The 16,535-nt window shown below is 55.1% G+C and overlaps 1 non-coding gene across 1 annotated transcript; it reads left to right on the top strand.

Annotated features, from left to right (window-relative positions):
• Positions 1 to 3,094: 3,094 nt before the first annotated feature.
• TRNAR-UCU lies at positions 3,095 to 3,167 on the top strand. The gene has a single exon. It is a non-coding gene; the product is annotated as a tRNA-Arg (tRNA).
• The last annotated feature ends 13,368 nt before the right edge of the window (positions 3,168 to 16,535 follow it).

The following is a 16,535-nucleotide window of genomic DNA, read 5'->3' as shown; positions in this document are numbered from 1 at the left end:
CCAGCCAACGTATCCAATTACTAATCAGGTAGTTCTATAACAGGCTATAACAGGCTGCCCTGGACCCCATCACCCCCTGAAGCACAAGGTAGGGGTAGGCACCACCATGTTGTGCAACAAACACTTGACAAAATTACTGGACTTAGTGATGGACAATGCGGGCAGGTGGGTATTATGTCATTCAATCATTCAACCCATAAAATTGCACACATTTTGCCTCAGTGAAATTAAACATCCAGAGAATTACTGGGCCTGTGATGATGATGATGATGACCAGGGCTTGCTCACCTGTGGCTCCCCCTCCCTGTGCTGTGGAGGCACAGCCAGGCAGGTCTGCATCTGCAAGCAGGCACCCTGCCTCATGTGCAGCGCCCGCCCATGGGCCCTGATAGCCACTAGACTGGGAGCCTCCCGGCCAATGGAATGGGCTGGGCTGGGGGGTGGAAGGCAAAGGGGGAGATTGTAGGGAGCTTTGGAGGAGGGGAGGCAGTGGGGGAGGGGAGTGGGCTGGCACAAAGGGGAGGGCTCTCTGGAGAGGAGTGACAGGGACACAGGGGTCATTGGGAGTCTCTCGAGGGGGCAGAGGGTTGTGTGGGTCTCTGTGGGGCAGGGGGCTGTGATGGGCGGAGCCAGCTGCAACCTGGGTCTGCTCTGCTGGGGGTGTTGCTATAGTCCCCTCAGGAAGCCCCCCCCCGTCCTGTGTATTTTATACCAGCCCCGGGGTGCCCATTGCTGCTCTTTTCCCCGCCCACGGCTCCATCTGTCTGTCCCCACAACCCCCCAGCTGTGTCCTGGTGTGTGTCTGTCCCAAACCCCCCTGGCTGTGTCCTTGTGTCTGTCTGTCCCACAACCCCCGGCTGTGTCTGTCTGTCTGCCCCCACCACCCCCGGCTGTGTCTGTCTGTCCCACAACCCCCTGGCTGTGTCCTTGTGTCTGTCTGTCTCACAACCCCCCGCCTGTGTCCGTGTGTCTGGCTGCCCCCACCGCCCCCGGCTGTGTGTGTCTGTCCCAGAACCCCCCGGCTGTGTCCATGTGTCTGTTTGTCCCCACCAACCCCTCACCCCGGCTGTGTCCTTGTGTCTGTCTGTCCCCACCACCCCGCTGGCTGTGTCCGTGTGTCTGGCTGCCCCCACCACCCCCGGCTGTGTCTGTCTGTCCCATAACCTCCCCAGCTGTGTCCTTGTGTCTGTCTGTCCCCACCACCCCCTGGCTGTGTCCTTGTGTCTGTCCCACAACCCCCGGCTGTGTCCGTGTGTCTGTCCCCACCCCACCCCGCTGTGTGTGTCTGTCCCACAACCCCCTGGCTGTGTCCTTGTGTCTGTCTGTCCCACAAGCCCCAGCTGTGTCCTTGTGTCTGGCTGCCCCCACCCCGCTGTGTGTGTCTGTCCCACAACCCCCCAGCTGTGTCCTTGTGTCTGTCTGTCCCACCCCCCCCAGCTGTGTCTGTTTGTCCCCACCAATCCCCCGTCCCCGGCTGTGTCCATGTGTCTGGCTGCCCCCACAGCTCACCGGCTGAGTCTGTCTGACAGGCACAGACCCTGCTGCTGCTCTGCCCAGGGCTCAGCCGCTGCCTGTGGCTCCCTCCCTCTCCCTGCTGTGGAGGCGTGGCCCGGCAGCTCCCATTGGCTGGGGTTCCCGGCCAATGGGCTGTGAGCCCAGTCGCTGCTGGGGCCTCTCCCGGGAGCTGCCGCTGCGGTGAGAGCGCCCGACAGTGCGACGCGGGGACCCCCGAAGCACAGGGCCTGGGGCCCAAACGTTGGTGGAGCTGGGCCCAGCTTCAGGATTATTGGTGGGGCCTCGGCCCCACGGGCCCATAGAACTCGCCGCCTATGTGCCAGGGCCCTGTTGAAACTGTTCGAATTGGGCCCCGCACTTCCTAAAGCCGGCCCTGAGCACAGGCAAAGCAGAGGATGGTTTTGATCTATCAAGCTCTGGGTTACAGGCCTAGCACACGTCTGCTGCACCACTCTGCTGGCATCTCACTCACAGTCCCCAGCACCCAGTCTCCAGCATCCACACTAGCACCTTGCGAGCTCTAGTGCTGGCAGGCAGATGCACTGGTTTTTGCTGGTGCTACCAGCAGGGGATCGGCATCATGTACCACCTAGCCTGCCGGGGGCTCCAGGAAACACATCTGCAGGCATGGCCACACTCTGAGGCCACCAAAAATATTGTGATGAGACCCCCTGCTCCAGAGCATGGAGGGGGAAGCATCTAAGGCCAGCGGACAGCCTGGGCTAGGCAGATGCTCGGAGCAGAGCACCAGAGGGCTGCACTGGCTCCCTTCTTAGCAGCAAACTATCAATTCCCCTGACCCCTGAGACCGCAGCCTGCAGCTAAGGGTAGCGCCCACTGGGGGTTAACAGACAAACACACTCACCCATTGCACCACAGAGACACATGAATACAAATCTGCTGTTACCAAGGCTGCTGCCTAGCAGACTGCGCACCTGCCTGCCAGTACTAGCGCTCACCAGGTGTAGTGTGGAGGCTGGAGGCTGGGTGCTGGCTGTTACTTGTGAAATCCAGCAGAGTGGTGCAGCAGGAGCGTGCTGGGCCCATAACCCAGCAGCTGATGGATCAAAACCATCCTTTGCTAACGATGTGCTTGTTTCCTTTCCATCTGGGCCTTCAAGCGAGGCGGTGACCAGCAGAGCACCAAGAGCCTAGGCCATGAGGGAAGAGATGCCTGAGGTGAGGTGGTGGCCTGCCAGGGAGCTCCCCGGCACCTCTGGCTGCCTGGGCTGAAGGCAAGAGGCAGGCCTGGGCGTGGCGAGGGCCTCCTGTCCTGGAATGAGGCCACAGTGCTTCCTGGTCCCCTTTTCCCACCACCCCGGCAGGCGGCTGCTGCGGGAGAACACGAGGGAGGCTCTCGGGATGCTAGGCAGCGCTGTGTGGCTGTCAGGGGAAAGAGCCTTCTTCTCTAAAGATGGCTGGCAGAAAGGTGGTGCTCAGCTCTGTAAGCGACCTGCCCAGTAGCCTCACTGCCAGGGGATGCAGACATTTCTGTAAGGTGCAGAAAGAGGGTATTTGGCTTCCAAGTTAATATGAGAAATATGCATTTAGGAGATGGAATTTCCATTCTTCCATCAGGGCCCCAGTGGCCTAATGGATAAGGCAATGGCTTTCTAAGTCAGAGATTGTGGGTTCAAGTCCCATCTGGGGTGAAAAACTGCCTTCTTCCTGTATACTGCAAGGAAACCTTGGCCTTACTTTCACCAAGGAAGCTGGGAGATGTTTGAACACAAAATACTGGATCTTGGGAAAAATCCCCCAGAAATGGCATCTTGACAAATGCTTTCTAAACCCATCAGTAGCAAACAGTTAATACTAGTGTTTGTCTGAGACTAGAGGGAAGGGGAGTGTTTACTCCAACACCTCAGTGAGTGAAACAGAGGGAAAGAGCAAGGCTGTTCTGAAAAAGAAGGGATCTGTCTGGAGACAAAGCAACCCCTGAGAATGAGCAATGGTGTGAAAAGAAGGGGTTCAAATGGGTGTTAGATGTTAGTTAGTGTTAGAGGATTTATCCCTTCACCCTCCCATTACTGCGTCCTTCTTGTGTACACACAGAGCAGCAATAACCAAAGTCCCAAGGTGCAAACAATTAGATGTTTATTGGATTGAACTTCTAGCAAGCAATGATTCCAGTTTCCTTCCTCAGTGTCCTCATCCCAGCCCTGACGCCACAGAGCCTTGCCTGTGTCCCTGTTCCCATTCACCCCCTTAGCAAAACATAGGACATATGGTGACACATTTCCTGATAGGGCCAGGCATCAAGGTGGAAGGTGTTGATATTCCATTTGTCCCACTGCCCCTTGCGTAGTGCAGTGCCCTGCACCTTCTCTTGTACGGGCGTGCCACACCGGTTCCAATTAGTGTTCCAGACTTCCCACTATAGTGGGCCTGGGAACGTTGGGTCCAAGTTGTCTAGTACAGGGGGGAGGGGCTTACTCCATTACTTCTCGGTTATTTCCATAGGCAACGTAACACAAGTATACTTAGCAATACACCAGCCGCTGTAACAATCCACAGCAACACCGAGAGACCTGAGCACTGCCACATGGTCCAACATCCCGGCCACCACCAAAACACCTCCTCTCCTCCTTCGACGGGGTCAAGCTCTTAACATGTCCAGTTGCTGGCAGCTGCAATACGCTGCCGCTGCAGGTTTTCGTGCTTTTGTCCATATCATAAGTCCATTGAATGTCCACAGAGAAATGGGTTATTGTCCAAACCAACTTAACCACGTGGTGTGGAATCAGGCTGTATGCGCTGGTTCGATTATTCACAGCAGTAAGACACAGGTCTATCTGTGCGTCAAAGCCCAGAGAGCAGTGTGTAGTGTGGAATTTGGTTAGAGGCTGGTGTAATTGTGCCCCCAGTAATATGTACATTTCCAGCAAAACACCTCATACACAGTACACCCAATTGTCCACCCCTTGCCACGGGCCATTGGGTGTGCTTCTCCACGGCCATCAGGGAGGGGCACATTCAAACATCTTCTCTGGATTTACACCATTTTACACACCCCTCCATTGATTCCCAGCGAGCAAATCCCCTTCTCATTATTCCCATACGGCTTGTGGGGCCCACCTTAGCTGCCAATTCACTTCCAGATACCACGGTAGCTATTACACAGGCGCTGGCCTCCAAGTCGAGCATTTTGAATTTCCATACATATCTTTCCCCAGGTCAGCCTTTTGAAGCCATCCCCACCCACGTCATGAGGTTTTCTGTTCATTGAAACACAACAATGCTAACAAGACAAACACCACAGACAAACACCACAAAACATAGATTCATGGTATTATGGGTTAGTCTTTTGCTGGCACCAGCTTGCTTGTAGAGTGTCTGAAAAACAAAAGAAACAATTTCCACACACACACACACACACCCGGTGGGGACAGATTAGTGCTTAATAATAATACCACTTCCTTTTACAAATTTCCTTGCTAATTGCAGGAAAAACGGAAGAATTACCTCCAGGCTGTCCTTATTTTGTTCTATAGTCAGATAGTGAATTACCCCACTCGCTGGTCATTTATGAAATTCATGAGGTGGTGTGCCTCAGTTTCCCCTCTTGTACAACAGACCCAATTTGCAATAGTTTCTCTGCTGGATCAAGCTTTAAGTTTATCCTCAGGTAATAGCTGAGAGACAGCTTTAGATTTAGCTTTAGCACCGTACACACACACACACTCCTTAGGGTTAACCTGTCCCCCTTATTTTCAGACTTGACTTGTTTTTTCACCTCCCTTTCCTGGAGGGCCACAATCTGAGTCTTCCAGTAGCTTGTTTGCTGACCAGATGTATTTATTATTTGCAGCTCCTTTGTGCTGCCACTGATGGGTAGTTCTCTCCTTCCCCCATCAGCTAGGTCATTTGCATTCACACAGGCTTTCGGGCTTGGCTTTTGGATCCAAAGCCATCAGCAGCTCAGAGACTGTCTTAAAAGGGACACAATCAACTTCCACCCAAGTTCTGATTACTTTCCACTTTCATCTTCTGCTTCAAAACACACAGATCTGAAAAAGAAACCACAGCCTATTGTGGCTCCCTTTGGAGCCCTACTAGGGTTTGAATTAAGTACCATGTTTTGTTTGCATTTCTTTTACCCCTTCTCCAATATACACTGCACACGTCCTGGGAAAACGCACATTCCTTCCATAGTTTAACCTTCATAACATTATATTACCAACCATCAGTCTCAGTTTAGGTTTTTAAATCCTTACCCAATTACACACAACATTTTGTTTTGTCTAACATCCCTTGCACTGCAATAATTTTTTTTTACACAACTCTACCCCGATTACACGTCCATCTTGTACAACCAGAGACAGCCGGGGGCAGGCAAGTTAAGTTCCAACAGAAACCCCGGACATTCCTTTAGTGATTTTGCTTACATTACCCAGGAGTCAAATCATTTTGATGAGATTATCTCTCTGCCTGCTGCCTGCAGCCGTCCCCTATAGACCATTTCTGTGGGCAAAGGGCCCATTTCCCCTCAGAATGGCTGTAAAGGCTTCTCGGGACAAAACACAGTGGTGGTAGTAGCCACTTTACCTGACCCTCTTGTATAATTTAATTACTAAGCTTCCATCCAACGTGAGTGCACAGAGCTGCACATACAGTTACATTTATATAACTGGGTTTTATTATTAAACCAAAAACTGCCCTTCTTGTAACACCACAATTGTTGCCTTTTGCTATTTCCACAACTCACAAATGTTTTCTTTCCTCCAAACTCTGTATTATTAATTTTTGCTAAGCCCTGGGCGGCTGCACTGCAGTGCTGGGGTGAATCTGCAGGGGGAGAAGCTGCTGTGGAGCAATGTAGAGCAGGTGCAGGAAGGAGCCGGGGTCACTATTCACATTGTGAACTGCACAATTTTCCAAATTTGGGAATGGCTGAGAACAATTCTAGGGGAAGGTGAATGCAGAGCAGTGACACTGGAGGTGCCCAGACCTCCAACAGGGGCAGTGTGGAAATTAATAATGAGAAGATCATTTGCAAAATTAGTCGTCACTGACAAGATTTGTCTCTTCTTATTTCATGTTATGGTGTTATTTAGTGGAATCAGGACATATTTTACTATGTTAATTAAACACTTAATTTTATTTGACCAAGCCAAAAACTTAGTGTCACTTATTTTTTCTCTGTCCTAGCAAGAATTAAATTAATTTTGTGACTTTCTGGAAAGTGCAGCGAGATTAAATGTGGGGAATTCAGTCTCTGTGTTTGTGAGCTGATGTTTTCCTCTCACAGGTAAGTGCCTGCATTGAAATACCAAGAGGGATCTAAGGGCTGGTGTACGCTGGGCACAGGGGTGTTCGCAGAAGGGGCGGGGCCTCAGGTGGAAGGGGCGGGGCAGGGCGTTAGTCTCCCCCAGCTGGCGGTTCACGCCCTGCCCATGGTGTTGCAATGAACAAGGCTGCCCAGGCTGCACTTGTAGCGAGGTTCCCCCACTAGGTGGCCGCGCAGAGGCTGCAGGAGACAGGCAGGGGGCAGCAGGGGAAGTGGCGACACAGGAGCTCTCAGCAGCAGGGTGACGGACAATGCCGTGGAGCGGCAGCGACGCAGAGTGACCAGGGCAAACCGAGAGCCGGTTGAGGGAGTGTCGGCAGCAGAAGCTGAGGTTTCTCTTGATGCCTTCCCCTCCCTCCTCCACCCCTGGGGCGTTGCTGCCCAAGGGGAGTGGGGGTTGGGGGAGGAGAGCGGAGGGGTCTGTTAAAGGAACATTGGATTGGCCTGTCACACCGCAAGGTGAGAAACTGAGGCACAGCACTGCCCAGCGTACTCTGGGGTGGGGGGGTTTGCTGATGAGCGTAGATTTGAATGTGGTTGTGGGGTTTTTCCCAAACTCAGGCTTGATTCTCTTTCCCTTTTAATAGAAGTTCTCATTGGCTCTCCGCCCACGCAGAGCTGGGGAGTGGGGGCGTGTTGCCTTTTCCCCAGGCAGAAGCGTGACACCTGCTGGCGAGTGAGGGTCGGTTTGGGTGACCCCCACTCAGGGCAGGCTGAGGGCAGGTCTCTGCCCTTTACTCAGCCCAGGAGGAGTTTTTTGCACTAACATCCCAAGTGTGCGAGTCCGTCCCCGCAGAGCTGCCCCATAGGGTGACCTTGAAACAACTGTGGAAAACGGGACGGGGTGGGGGGTAATAGGCTCCTATATAAGAAAAAGTCCAGCCAAACCGGCCTGTCCCTTTAAACATGGAACATCTGGTCACCCTGGAGCAGCCCCACACTCCTGCTCCCCGACTGGTGCGTTTGTAACCCGGGGGCTGAAGCCGACGCGAGAAAGGGAAGTGAGCGACCTCGGAGCTCTCCGGCGCCACCTGCTGGGAGCAGAGGGCAATGACTGAGCGACGTCCTGGCTAATTTAAATATCACCTGGTTCTCTGCTGTGTGGCTCCACGGCAGAGCTGGGGCGTGGCCTGAGTGTGGCAGCAGCTTATTTGCATATTAAAAGCGGCAGTTTGGGGCCATTGGGGTAAAATAGGAGTAAGTTTTGGGGTTGGGCCCCACATGTTTAGTGCAGGCTGTGAGGAGCCGGGCTGAGCAGAGCCTGCCCCGACGGGGTGTGTGTGTGGTCACCCTGAGCTGGGAGCGTGTGGCCAGACATGGGGAAGGGGCTGCGGGGGTGGTGGTGGTGGTGAAAAGCAGAAAGTGTGTCCCCCTTTTTTGGTGTCTGGGCGGGGTTCTTGTTACCTAATGAAGAGCAGAGGTGGGGGAGGGGAATTGAGACTCTGCTTTGGGGGTTGCTGGGGGGGCGTGACACGAGCCCCCCGGCACTGGCTGCTGCTGCTGTGGGGGGTAGGACAGGTGGGGGCGGGGTCCTTGAGATGAGGGGCGGTTCCTGGTTGGCTGGTGCTGGCCTGCCTAGTGTTTTCTGACAGCTGATCTCCCATTGGCCCTCGTGCGGGGCGGGTCTCTGAAAGCTGGTCTCCCATTGGGCCCTCCCCAACTGACGTTTCTGACAGGCTCATCTCCCATTGGTGACGTTGTCTGACAGCGATGCGGGGCGGAGCCGCCAGGGCCTTGTGGGCTCAGAGCTCAGCGCCGCCCGCGCTGGGTGATGGGTCCTGCCCGGGGCGGCCGGGGGCCGCGGGGTCCCGATGGCAGCTGGGGGCTCTGGCGTCCACCCGCCCGCGGCGGCTGGGAGCTACGGGGCCACCTGCAATGGCCGGGGGCTGCGGCTTCTCCTCACCCCCCCCCGGTGACTGGGAGCTCCCGGCTCTGCCTGCGGTGTCTGAGCGCTGGGGGCTCCTCTCCTGCCTGGGGCGGCCGGGAGCTCCCGGGGCTTCGGCGCTGCAGGGTCTGTGAGCAATGACGTGGGGCTGCAGGGTCCTCACGCCATCAAGGCCTGTTGGGAAATCCTGGGTCCATCCGCAGCAGCTGGGAGCTCTGGGCTCCACTCGTAGGAGCTGCAGGGTCCATACGCAGTGGGGTGGGGCTGTGGGGGCTCCCCGGCCACCCACGGCTGCGGGGAGCTCCAGGGTCTGCCTGTGGGAGCTGTGGGGAGATGAGGGGTTTGGGGTGGAGGAGGGGGCTCCAGGCTGCAGGGTGGGGCTGAGGGATTCAGAGTGCAGGAGGGGGCTGTGGGTTGAGGCAGGGGGTCGGGGTCCAGGATGGGGTGATGGCTCTGGGGTGAGGACAGGGATGAGGGGTTCCAGGTGTGGGAGGAAGCTCTGGGCTGGGGCACGGGGGTGAGGGCTCTGGGGTGGAAGAGGGGGCTCTGGGTTTCGGGGGGTTCAGGGCTGGGGCAGGGGGTTGGGGTGCAGACTTACCTCGGGCAGCTCCTGGTCAGCGGTGCAGCAGGGGGGACCTACTGGCCACTTCCAGGGCACAGTGCGGTGCCCTAGGACACGTAGGGACCAGCCTGCCTGGGCCCCGCAGCACCGCTGACCGGACTTTATAACCTGGTCATCCCACTGGGAGCTCCAGGGTCCCCCTGTCCCATGTGGTGGCTGGGAGCTCTGGGATCCACTCACAGCAGCTGGGAGCTGTGGCGTCCATCCGTGGTGGCATGGGCCTGTGGGAGCCCCTTCCGACACTGGTGCCTGATAGCTGTGAGGCCCCCACCGGCCGACAGCTCCAGTCTTGCTGCCCCAGGGCTGAGGCGGAAAATGTCACTGAGATCTCTGAAAGTCACAGTTTCTGTGACCCCCTTTATATAATCTTAGCCTTAATCGTTGTTAACTGTCTGTCTCAATCTAGTGGTCTGCTCTAGCGCAGATGGGACAGGGAAGACAGAAGCTCACCCCCCAGCACAGGTTTGGGCAGCAATGGCTCTTGGGCTATTTGCTGTGCATGCAGAGGACTTGTCCAGGCTGGTGGAGCAGCCCAGCCAGATGAGGAGCTGGAAGAAGGAGACCTGAGCAGCCTGGAGATCCCACTTTTTCTCCACAGCCACTGCCTATCAGCAGGATTCCTCCTCCTCCTCAGTGAGACCAAATCTAAGCACCTGTCCGCTGCACCCCAATCCCTCATGCTTGAGCCTCCCTGCCAAAGTCCTGTACCTGGCCCCATAGAATTAAGTCTCACGTGTCACTGGGAACTTGACTTCTTGTGCCCAGAGAGTCTCGGCCCCACTCAGTAGAGGACCTGAGAAACACAGTGTCTGCCTTTTCCAAATAAGTGCTTGGAAAGGTTTTTGTTTCTATAACCATGTGGCCTAGTGGCTAAGGCATCTGGTTTCTAATCAGACAATTGAGGGTTCAAGTCCCTTTGTGGTTGTGCTTTTGCAATTTTACCTTTGTGATGAAAGTCCTGCTCCCTTCAGGGCTGGAACCTCTTCTTGGCCGCTCAGGCCAATGCTCTGGCTTCAGCTAGGGCCCCGGGAAGGAGTTGGGGGTTGGGTGTCACAAAGGCTGGGGCATGAGCCCCAGGTGCTTCCAGTCTCGCCTTTGCCCTTCCTGACTTGCCAAAGAAAATGGGCGGCTGCCCGGGCTAGCGTGTGGAGCAGTTTCCCTCTTCCAAGTGTGCGCCTGTCCCTGTGCTGGAGGGTACTTGCTAAATAGCACCTTGGGAGCCTGGGTGTTTCTCTGCTTCTCGCCAGCTGGAGAAAAGCCTCTTGGGGTAAAATCTCCTGCCCCACTGCCAAAGTCAGCACCGTGAGTGGGAACGGTCAGAGGCCCCACCAGGGGGGCTGGCCCTGCTTTCCTACCATCTTCTGATGTTGGCCACAGAGCATCAGCAGCTGTTTGCAGGTGGTTTTCAGTGGGTGTTCGGCATGGCAGGGAGCAGGGAGCAGCCTGGCTGGGTGTCTCTGTGGCTGTCTACTGGCCACGCATAGGCATGGTTCTCCCCTCCTCTTGCCCTACCCTTGGTTGCTCTGTGGCTTTTAAGCTTCCCTTGGAGCTGTCAGCACCAGCCACCTCTGTCCTAGGAGCCCAGAGGAGGAGAGGTGTGTTGGGCTCCAGCCTGGGACTCTTCCTCCCTCCTGCCTAGCCCTGACTATGAAACCTGGCCCTGGCACTCCTTTCTTCAAGTGCCATGTGGGCAAGAGGAAGAGTGTGGCAGCTGCAGGGACCAAAGTTATGGACATCAGGTGAAGCAGCGAGAAACAACCATCTGGTCAACCCGCAGGAATCTCTAGCCAGACTGTTAAGTTCTAGGACCCCACCCTAGAGCCGCCAGCCCATTGAACCAGCCAGACCAATGACCTATCTCCAGTGGGGATCGGTCACCCAGCAGGAGGGAAAAACCTCACTCTCTACCTGAGAGAAGGTAGCCAAACACATTGAGCTCCAGTGCTTTGTAGCAAAGCAACGTATCACCACAAGATCCGACTGAGATTTGAACTCCCTTCTACCTGCCACACAGCCACTTTTACAGATGCCCCTTCCCTGGTACTGCCCTCCCTCAGCTGCACAGAAGAGTTTTCATCCTCTATACCTGCCTGTCACTGCCCAGCACCCCCTCTAGCACTCTCTTCCTGCCATATTGGGTCCACCAATAACTCACTTAGGAGAGACAGCTCCTGTCCCTCATTGTTAAATGTCAGGCCAGCCAATTAGGGGCGGAAGCCCACAATATCTTTTTCTACTGCAGAGCCCAAGCTCAGGGATTCACCTTGGGTGCACAGACCACTGTGCTCCCAGAAAACAAGCCACCACTGTGCAAAGAGAGAAGAAAGGACCTGCCAAAGCCTGGGATTTAACTAGGAACCTTCAGATCTTCAGTCTAATGCTCTCCCAACTGAGCTACTTTGGCAGCTGTGTGGTAGTATTTTGGCCTGTTGCTTCTCTGGCTGGGATGTTTTTGCAGCAGTCGCACACAAAAAGGACGTCATTGGGAGCGGCCCATGAAGACAAGACTCGCTTTTGCCTGCCTTGCTCAGCTTGACTTGCTGCCTCACCCTGTTCCTGCCCTAGTGCCCGGGTTGACCTGGCAGTGGAAGGGGACTGGGGGCCAGTGGCGCGGGGAGGAGGTTGAGCTGGACCCTGAGCTAGACTAGACCCTGGCGGTGAGAGTCTGGCCACCACTTGCCGCCCCCCCTCATTGTCCTGGCTTCCCCCACTGGGCGTCATTTCGGGAGGGAAGTGGGGCTTCTGCCTCCCCTCCCCGATTTTCACACCGCAGAGGAGTGCGAACAGGAAAACGAACGGCTGCTCCACACCCCCACCGGAGGCACCCGGTGCCCTTAGCTGCTCCCCCTGCTCCCCCCCAGCTGTGCTACTGAGTGGAAGCGTCCTGTGCCCAGCACACAGAAGTCGATTAATCAAAACCCTCTTCTGCCAACACCAGGCCTCCTGCTTCTTACACTGGGCCTGCAAGCGAGGGGGCGGCTGGCACAGCGCCAAGAGCCTAACCTGTGAGGCAGGAGGCGGCTGACGCCCGCAGCCTGCTGGGGAGCTCCCAGAAGTTATTAAGGGACAGAGACTCCTCAATGCCCTTAGTAACAAGGGTTTGGGGGTCACCGAGGCCAGTAAGGGGGTCACTATGTCGGCCCTGTAACCCTGGGTGTCAGGTCGCTGTGCAACTTTGATCTAGAGCTCGGATCCCAACAACTGACCAGCAGCCCACAGCCTCCCCCTGGGTCTGCCCCACCTGGTTCCTCCTTACAGGCCGACCTTACCCCCCATCCAGCCCCGGATTCGCCCCCTAATCATCCTACTGCCGCTCAGAGCCACAGCAGTGGAGGTGCTGAAGGAGGGAGGGGTGACTCTAGGGTGGGGTTCTTCTCTAAAGATGGCTGGCAGAAAGGTGGTGCTCAGCTCTGTCAGGGACCTGCCCAGTTGCCTCGCTGCCCGGGGATGCAGACATTTCTGTAAGGCAATTAAATGGGGTAGTTGGCTTCTGAGTGAATGTGAGGAATGTGCAATCATGAGAGGGAATTTCCATCCCTTGTTCTACTGTTTTTCAGGGACCCAGTGGCCTAATAGATAAGGCAATGGCTTCCTATGTCAGAGATTGCAGGTTCAAGTCCCATCTGGGGTAAAAAATTCCTTTCTTCTTGTATATTGCAAAGAAACCTGGTGTTATTTTCACCAAGGATGCTTGGAGACATTTGAACACAAAGTACTGGATCTTGGGAGCAATCCCCCAGAAATGGCATCTTCCACTCCACAAATGCTTTCTAGACACATCAGTAGCAAACAGTTAATACTAGTGTTTGTCTGAGAATAGAAGGAAGGGGAGTGTTTACTCCGACACCTCTATTAGAGAAACAGAGAGAAAAAGCAAGACTGTTCTGAAAGAGAATGGATCTGTCTGGAGACAAAGCAGACCCTGAGAATGAGCAACAGTGTGAAAAGAAGAACTTCAAATGTGTGTTAGGTGTTAGTTAGGTTGGTCTGACAAATTTCAAGAAAATACCAATGTTCGTAGACTGATACAGACACTGGCTGCTTCTGATCTTTTACTGAGAGTTCATTGGGAAATATTTTCCTTAACTCTGTTATGGAATATTGGGTGGGCTATGAAGGCACCATTCCTCCTGCTTTCGCCCTTCGAGACAACACGGCTACATGGAAGGTGCGGCCAATGTGCACCTTCCAGTCAACTGCTAGGGAAGACAACACAGACAGGGATGGCAGCAGGGCAGCCTGGAGCTCCATGGAGATGGTGGGACCAGGTCTCATCAACGGGGAGGTGGCCACCCCACCATGCACCAGGCTGAGCCAGCAAGTGTGGTTTGTGCTTCACTGTGCCCCTACTCACTGCACATGGTGGTGGGGGGCAGTTACTGAGTTCGGTTGGTCTGGCAAATTTAGGGCTTGGCTACACTTGCAGAGGTAGAGCGCTGGGAGTTAAACCACAGCAGGTGAACCACTGCCGTGTGTTCACACTGACAGCTGCAAGCGCACTGGAGTGGCCACATTAGCAGCTCTGGCAATGCCTCAGAGAGCAGTGCACTGTGGTAGCTATCCCAGTGTGCAAGTGGCTGCAACATGCTTTTCAAATGGGGGACGGGGTGGAGTGTGACAGGGAGTGTGTTGTGTGTACGTGGGGGGAGCGACAGTGTGTTTGGGGGGCTGAGAGTGTGTCAGCATGTTGTCTTGTGTGTTCGGACAGCAGCAAACCCCCCCTCTCTCACACACACTCACAACAGCAGCATTCCACACTAATGGTTGCTTTGTCCCAGAGCAGGTAAGCAGCCGGCTGTCAGAAACGGAGCTTTGAAAGGGGATATCCGCATGCCTGCAGCCGATTTCAAAACAATGACCAGAGTGGGCACTTGACTTCAGGGGATTATGGGACATTTCCTGAGGCCAATCACAGTGCAGTGATGCAACACGTCATCCACACTGATGCCAGGGCGTTTCAGCAGGGCACAGGGAGCTTTATGCTTCTCATGGAGGTGGATTACCAGGAGCGCTCCACCTGCAGAGCCCAGGTGCTCCATGTGCCTTGCAAGTGTGGACACCTCAGGAGTTAGGGCGCCCGGGGCTGCTTTAATGCGCTCTAACTTGCAAGTGTAGCCAAGCCCCTAGACTTTGTCACTTGTGTGACTTACTTGGGCTATTGTAATAAATACAATAGACGTGCAATGGTCAGAAATTGCACCAGCAGAGACGTATATTGCAGGGAAACTGTAAGGGAATTAAGAGTTTAAATTATCCTCCACATGTCCCACGTCCCACTAAAATGAATCCAACCCACAGGGCACGTGGGCAGAAGTATCGGTGTCAGGATGCTACATTGTTAGCACAGTAAATGAAGCTGCAAAATAAATGATGTTTAAATGACCTCACTCTATTTTTTACATTCCGGTATTAAGAGGTAATAGATACAGATGGACACCAGGCAGGGTCGTTTGGAGGATGAAGCCTTTATGCTTCCATCCCCCACCACTGTCAAGTTTTAGCCAATTAGGACAAGTCAGCAAATAAGAACAACCTCAGGTCTCAGTAACTGCTGCAGGTAGCAAAGTCCTACAGGGAGCAGTTTCTGGCACTACACCTGCCCAGCTCTGCTCCCCGGCTCTTCTCGGGCTCCTGCTCTCTCCTTAGCTCTGCCCCACTCTGGCCCAGGCAGTTCCAGCTCCCACGGAGGATGGGACCCCCTGGCCTGGTGACTCCCTCATTACACTGCCTGGCCTGTCAGTGTGGCTAACTTGGAGCTTTGGCCTCTCCCCATTGCCCCTGGGGACTGTCAGTCTCAGGGTCCTGATTTCCCATTGGCCCTTCCCCCTTCTACTGGGACTGGGAACTAGCCAACCAAAACCCCCACTAAGCTTTAGTAAGGGGCCAACAGTCGCTTACTCGAGCAGGCCCCGTGAGGGTCACTGATGGCCAGAGAAGGGCCTATGAGCTGGTCCCATGGTGTAATGGGCCACACTCAGGACTCTGAATCCTCCAATCTGAGTTCAAATCTCAGTGGGACCTTGTGGTAAAGCCCTGGAGCTCACACTGCTCCACTTCCCTGTCTCCAGCTCTGCAAGAGCCATTTTTTCCCCTCCTGCTGGATGGGTCAGGGCTCTAGAACTGACCCCTGAGGGTCGGGATTCTCATGGCTTCACCTGGTGCCCACAAGTCTGGCACTTGCCACTGTGCTTTTCCTCTTGCCCACCTGGCGCTTGAAAGAAGCAGGGCCAGGGCCAGGCTTCATAGTCAGGGCTGGGCAGGCGGAAGCCCAGCCCCTCTCCTCCTCTGGGCACCTAGAGCAGAGGCGGCTGGTGCTAACAGCTCCAAGGGAAGGCTTAAAAGCAGCGGAGGTCAGGGCAAGAGGAGGGCAGGACCATGCCTATGTGTGGCCAGTAGACAGCCACAGGGCCAGCCTGCTCCCTGCTGTGCTGAACCCCACTGAAGGCCACCCACAGGCCAGCATGCAGGGCGGCTGCTGATGCTCTGTGGCCAACATCAGAAGAGGGTAGGAAAGCAGGGCCAGCCCCCTGGTGGGGCCTCTGACCGTTCCCACTCAAGGTGCTCACTTTCGAACTGGAGCCGCCCATTTTCTTTGGCAAGTCAGGAAGGGCAAAGGCGAGACTGGAAGCACCTGGGACTCAGGTCCCAGCCTTTGTGACGCCCACCCCCAACTCCTTCCCGGGGCTCTAGCTGAAGCCAGAGCATTGGCCTGAGCGGCCAAGAAGAGGTTCCAGCCCTGAAGGGAGCAGGACTTGCAGCACAAAGTGAGCACAACCACGAGGGGACTCAAATCCTGAATCATCCGATCCACAGGGAGATGCCTCATCCTTTAGGCCACATGATGAGGGGGTCTAAGCTCTTCTTTGGAAAAGCCGGACACTGTGTTTCTCAGGTCATCTTCTGAGGGGGCCAAGACGCTCTGGGCACAAGAAGTTAAGTTCCCAGCGACACGTGAGACTTAATTCTATGGGGCCAGGTGCAGGGCTTTGGCAGGGAGGCTCGGGCATCGGGGATTGGGGTGCAGCGGATGGACCGGCTGTCTAGGCACAGAGATTTAGTCTCCCTGAGGAGGAGGAGGAATCCTGCTGACAGGCAGTGGCTGTGCAGAAAAAGAGGAGGGGTTCTTGGGACTTTTTTTGCCTCTCTTTTGCCTGCCTGCTCACTCTTGCCTGCACACTGGGATAATCACTCTTGTGGTGATTGGTGAAGATATTTTGTAACAA

This window comes from Mauremys mutica, chromosome 14 (assembly GCF_020497125.1).
Source record: "Mauremys mutica isolate MM-2020 ecotype Southern chromosome 14, ASM2049712v1, whole genome shotgun sequence".
NCBI lineage: Eukaryota > Metazoa > Chordata > Testudines > Geoemydidae > Mauremys > Mauremys mutica.
Note: the sequence above shows the minus strand (reverse complement) of the source record. Positions and strands in the feature narration are given on the sequence as shown.